A 6,029-nucleotide genomic window follows, 5' to 3' on the forward strand; every position below is an offset into this window, starting at 1 on the left:
CGGTACTATAGCCATGTCACCATCAGTCAGACCAAATCCACATCATTGCCCATTATAACTGGCTGTCAACAGTATCTTGCTCCAAAAATTCATTCAGATGTGTCCATTTGCCATCTGGTGTTTCCCCTATAAATACAATCAGAGCCTGCTGTGCCACCAGTCCTGAGAATGGTAAGTTTATTATTTTTTGGGTGGGACAGTAATAACAACTAATGTGCTGGACTACAGAAGACATAGCTGCTGGTTATGAACTAGGCTAATGATGTTATCGCACAATATTTGTACGTCATCCATCCCGTATAACAGGTGCTATTCCTTTCATTCTCAGTGTAAGAATTAGAATTTGTGTCAGAGTTTGATTTTTGATATTGGTATATTTGTAGTGAAGAGAGAGCATGTGGGCCAGCTATGAATACGAAGCTAAAGGATCCAGCACACCTCGGTCAGCTGTCTCCCCCCCCCCCCCCCCCCCCCCCCCCCGTCCTTTCTCTTTTGGGAATCGAGGAGGTGTTTCCGAGCAGGGAGGCTGAACCTGAAATCTAGGTTACCTACCTACATATTACTTAGCCTTTACTTATCTGATTCTAAGGCCTGTTACAGTACTCATTAAAATCAGCAAATAAAAAATGTGGGCCTAGTCTGATGATACTGTGAGGGTAAGACTACAGTAGAGTGGCCTATGTAGCCCAGAGAAAGGACCTTGTAGGTCCATGTGAGCGCTGTTATGTTATTTGATGATAACTTGCATGTTTTCTTCTCCTGTTTGGCTGACTGGAACTCTTTCATTTTGCGGACCTTATTTTCTGGTTTGATTTGGTTGTATCCATCACTGCGCTCATCTTGTCATTGTAATGGGCCCGCCTGCAATCAGAGTCATTTTTAGACTCCAAATTAGTCTGCATTGCATTTTCATCTGCCGCAGCTTGAATTTCTAGAATGTCCTCTTCCTTACTGTGGTCATTCCTTATTGTACATTTTGTGTGTATTAAGAATGAGCAAAATCTTGAGGTTAAGAGAGAGATATGAGTAAAAAATGAGCGCACATCTGGGCTTTTCCTTGAGTGTTGAATTCTACAATGAAAGACTGAGAACATGGTGGTGGCGGGGGGGCGGGGTGTTCTTCATGTATTAATGAACGAGTGAGAGGTGTTATATCGCATAAAATCTCCTACAACATCCATGCGAGGGATTGTCAACTGAAGGCCTCATGCGTTGTCTCCAGTTTATTTTTTCTTGTCCCTTTGCTTTGCTCTTTGGTCCGGTTTTCCTTTGGGTTTCTCTTTAGGTTTCCCGCACCGTGCGGGACCTCTCTGTTTTACACCTGTAGACCACCACAGCAGCAGGACTGGAGGCTGGCCAAGTGTCCAGTGTTACGTGGCTCCTGAGAGAGTTGTAGAAACACTTGCTGAAGGTGCAGCCAACATCCAGTCTGATCACTTTCTGACCAGTTGACCTACTGGACAGTCTGGAGTTATTCAGAGGATTTGCTTCCTGTTTTATCACAGGAGAAGCATCCTACCCACCCTCTGCCAGCCATGAATAACGTGTTTATGACATTGTTGTGCTTTTTAAAAAATCTTTTCACAGATTAATTTTTGTGACTGTCAAGGCCCTGATGTTGTGATTGTTTGCCCGTGTTAAGTTAAAGCGCACTGCAGCCTTGCTTGTAAAGGAGCTCCATTGAGAAGCATCGTTTGTGGTGCAGAAGATGTGCTCAGAGTTGCTTTGTTTGCCTTCACTGTAAGGCGTCTGATATTTCCAAACACGGTGGCGGGGTTCTGTCCTTTCCTTTTATTCACTGGGTCATAAAGCCTCTTTATATATGCACTGTTCTAAAAGTAGCCCTGGGGGTCTGCGCTCTAGACTTTCACCAGTGACTCCACAATAGAAGCTGGCCTGTGTCAGCTGTGTCAAACAGAAGAGCGGAGTCGGCTGTGTGCAGCGGCCAGACCGCTTTTCAGAGGCAGCGGACTTCCTGTCACCTTGTCCCGCGACGCTCCGCCTCACTGGCCCCACAGACCCCAGCAGAGCCACCGTATTCGGTTTGCGGGGTCTGTCGCAGTGTTTGCTTCACAGACCTCTACATCCACTGTAACTTTCACAGCATAAGTTAGGCCACATATCATTAATTTATGCTGAGATATGTGCTTGGCCAAAATGCCGTGCCCGGAGTCATAGCAGCGGCGGTCGGGTCGACCGGGTTGAACGCGCGGCCTTCGACCGCGAGGACGAGTTCGCCGACCGCGCCCGCGACGTCCCCGCACCGGGCCGCCGGGTTCTCCGAGCTGCCTTGAGGGCGCCGCGCGGAACGGCTCGCTCATTAGCGAGAGGGAAAAGCAAGGGCAGCATCCAGCGCCGGCTGCGAGCCGGCGGGGGTTCACCGAGTTCAGGGCGTGCGCTTGCCAAAAAAGACCCGGCCTCTCGCACGAGTCCACGGGAGGAAGGGGTGGGATCAGATTCGCTGCCAGTAATTCCTCTCTGCACTGTAAGGAGGAGATCGAGCCAACGGTCCGAAATGTTGTAAAGACATTTGTGCGGTAAATAATATGTTCAGGGTTTCCTTTTGTAAAAGGAGATGAGTACGCTGTGTACGTTGGTTTGAGTTTTTCCCTTTCTGTTTGGGTGTTTTCTGTGCAAAAATGTGTGTGTGTGCATGTGTCTGCGTGCGTGTGGGGGTGGGGGTGATTGCATGACATATTTCTGCCAGTTTATTTGAAAGATGGACACGCTGTAAAGTGATTCTGCTGATTTTACAGACTTACGAAGTAAGAAAGATGGGAACCATAATTATGAATGTCAGCATCTCTGCTGCCTTTTACGTGGGTAACAGGAATTGCTTTAGGAAAGAGGACAAAATGAAATGCAGTCATACTTCATTGTGATGGCACAGAAAAGAATACCGAGTTACCGTTCATCTCCGCCTAGGCCTCAGCATTTAAAAAATACACAAATACTAGCGACAGCAGGTCAGACATTTTCAGTGGCACTGTGCTCTTTCATGTTATTTTTGTTTGCGGAGCAGTGATATTGTACGCCTAAGACACTTAGCATTAATGCTGCCAAGATACTAACGGCAGCAGCAGCAGCAGCATCCACTGCTGACCTTCCTAGGGGACGTTACCTTCCATCCAAGACTGCCTGGCTTGCCCTATATTTCAGGCAATTCTTCTCTGCGATAGCCGAGGACTACAGTGGAGTACACTCAGCAGTGTTGCATTTTAAATGGGTGATTTATTGCAAGGAGACAGCGCTGAGGTAGACCTGGTTTCCTTTGAATTCTGTGAACCTCCCAGCATGCTTGGTTAGTATAGTGGCATGCCTTTTCATATAAAAGTGTGTGTGTGTGTGCGTGCGTGCGTGCGTGTTTGCGTATGTTGGAACGTGTGTGTGTGTGTGTGCATATTTACAATGTATTAATTTACAGTTCAATCATGTGACAACGGATGGTTGACAATACAAGTACATTTTCTCAAAGAGTGGAATATCTTTCATGCCTAGATGCATTGCTCATGTGAGTTGCCATCTTTACATTTTAGCAGGGAGATCAAAATGTAGCATTCAGTCGTATAGTCGAGGTGTTCATTTTCCCTGCGCGCACGTCATTTTCAGAACAGGTGAGAGCCACGCAGCTGTAAGTCCCGTAATTTCGCACGCACGGCGTTGCATTAGTCATCGTGGGATCGGAAGCGAGACTCGCGCCCAGCCGGAATGAACGGGTGTAATATAACGCCGGCGCTGCTCGCGGTGCGGCACTCTGCCCGCGCCATAACTCAGTCCTCCGACGGGCACCGAGCGAAAGAGCGTCTCGCGATCGAAAGCGCACGTGACTGCTGCAGCCGCCTTCACGCGGGTTGGTTAGGACGGTGCTTTTTAACGAAACGCACAGAGCGTTGTAGCCTAACTATTTTTGTAAAATTTAAACATTGCTTTAAAATATTTCACGGAGACAGTAGTAATATAAACTCACAGAGTCGTGCCTAAAATTAAACAATCAGACAAACCTCAAATCTCACGTCTGTCTGTATTTGATTGGTGCAGGTTTGCGGACTGAGCCTATTCCCCTTTTAGTTCTGAACCTAGGCAGTGCCTTATGAGATTTTCTTATGAGGAGTTTCTGGGAGCCAAAGGATATGAAGTCTGCCCTGGAAGACTGTGTCGTTTTTGGAGGTCACAGCAATATGAATATTGGAATATGTGTTTGTGTCTTGGTTTCGGTCATGCGCATCCGTGCCTTTGTGTGGGGGCGTTTGCTCGTGCAAAAGTTGAACCAGATTTCTCCCAGAAGCATCGTTAATACTTTCGCTCCTTCCCTCCCGGCTCGGATCTGAAACCCCATGTTGCTTTCTGTTTATGTGACGCTTAAAGGTCAGATCCAGCTCTTTGCTAAATGCTATACCCTGGGAGGTAGAGGGTTGAGTCTAAATGACCATACTAATCTGGGAATTGTAACGCCCTTAGTTTTACCTTTCTCTTTTTGGATACGCATTAGAAATAGGTTACTAGTTCCTTCTGTTTCCAATTTCCGAACTTGAAGAGTCATTTAGGCTAGATAATGGGGAGGAATACTTTAGCAATAAAGTAGGCCTTAGCTTCCCCTGAAGGTCACAGGGTGCTGGTCATTGCAACAACTCATCTTTGTGCAATAAGGCAGGCTACTGTTCAAACGAAAATTAGAGAAAGTATTTCTGTCCTTTTCCAAGACCGATGACGCATTTTCCATTTGATTCGATTGGATTGTTTTCGTAATTCACCTAATTCTCACTGGAGCCAAGCAGATAACATCTACATGCGCTTATTTTTCCTTGTATTGAGATGGCCTGTTTTCCTATAATAGACACAAATTACTGTTTTTTTTTTTCCTTTCCTAACCCGTTTTCTGAAGATGGTAGTGGGAATGAAATGAGAGATGCACGCACCTAGCCTCTCGAGTCCAGCGTACCTGTTGATGGTCTTTAATTGTCCCCATGTCATCATGTTGAGCTGGAGGAAGATAGTCCAGGCCCAGGGCCAGAGCATGTTTTACAGTCAATTTGCATCATCGTGAATGAGTTGCATTACTTGTGTATCTGGAGCTCAAGAACAATATGTCCTTGTGTCGAGTGTGTATTTCTAGCAAAAGATGGAGGAAAAAAAGCACAAGCAATTAGATTCAGCATCTGTCAACAAAGAAGCCCTGCTTTCTCTTATTGAGCTCTAATCACCTGCTCTCGTCACATTTTGTCTTTCCGTCTTGGAGAACCACGGTTCTCAAATTCTGTAGGCAAGGCCATTCAGCTGGCCCCTGAGAGCTTCCAGGTATCGATGAGCCGAACCATCGCTATGCCCCTTAATATTATTAGTAAATGTATAGCACATCCCCCATTTGAATGTTATTCGTGGTCATGGTGTTGCCGTTTTATTTTGTAACCTTTAGGGCAGTCACCCATTTGGGAATCTGCTGAATCCCACCAAGCTCTTCTTATCCTTCATAGAAGTGGTTTCCCCATATGGCAGAATTTTTACATGATTCCAAAACCATCAAACCGTTTTTTAAGGAGGGATAAATTCTCTGAAGATTGGTTTGTCCTGCGTTGGTTGAAGTTAGGCGAGACTGTATTGAACATGCTGATAATTTCTGTTGGAAACCCTCCCCAGCCGATTTGGAATGTCCGGATGGATTTCTACCATTTTGAATAGTTTTGATTTGGCATCTGTGAACAAAAGAAGCCCCGCTTTCTCTGGCTGCGCTCTAATCACGCGTCTGTTTCCCAGGTAAGAGGCCATGAGAGAGCTGCAGCCCAGCCTGCCGTCCGTTCCAGAGAGTCGGGTGCAAGCCGAGGCCGCGAGGAGCTCCGAGGGTGGAATCGCCATCGCCGTTCCGCGCTCTCTTCGTTAGAGATGAGCGCTCTCCAGACTGGCCCTCAGCCGCTCCGCTCGCTGTGAGAACGTCCTCCATCGTTCCCCCCACCTCTCAGGCCTTCACACCTCGACCATGCTCTCGCGGGAATGAGACGCCCCTGACGTCATCTATGTAGGCTCTCATCTACGTA

This window comes from Anguilla anguilla, chromosome 3 (assembly GCF_013347855.1).
Source record: "Anguilla anguilla isolate fAngAng1 chromosome 3, fAngAng1.pri, whole genome shotgun sequence".
NCBI classification, from domain to species: Eukaryota; Metazoa; Chordata; class Actinopteri; order Anguilliformes; family Anguillidae; genus Anguilla; species Anguilla anguilla.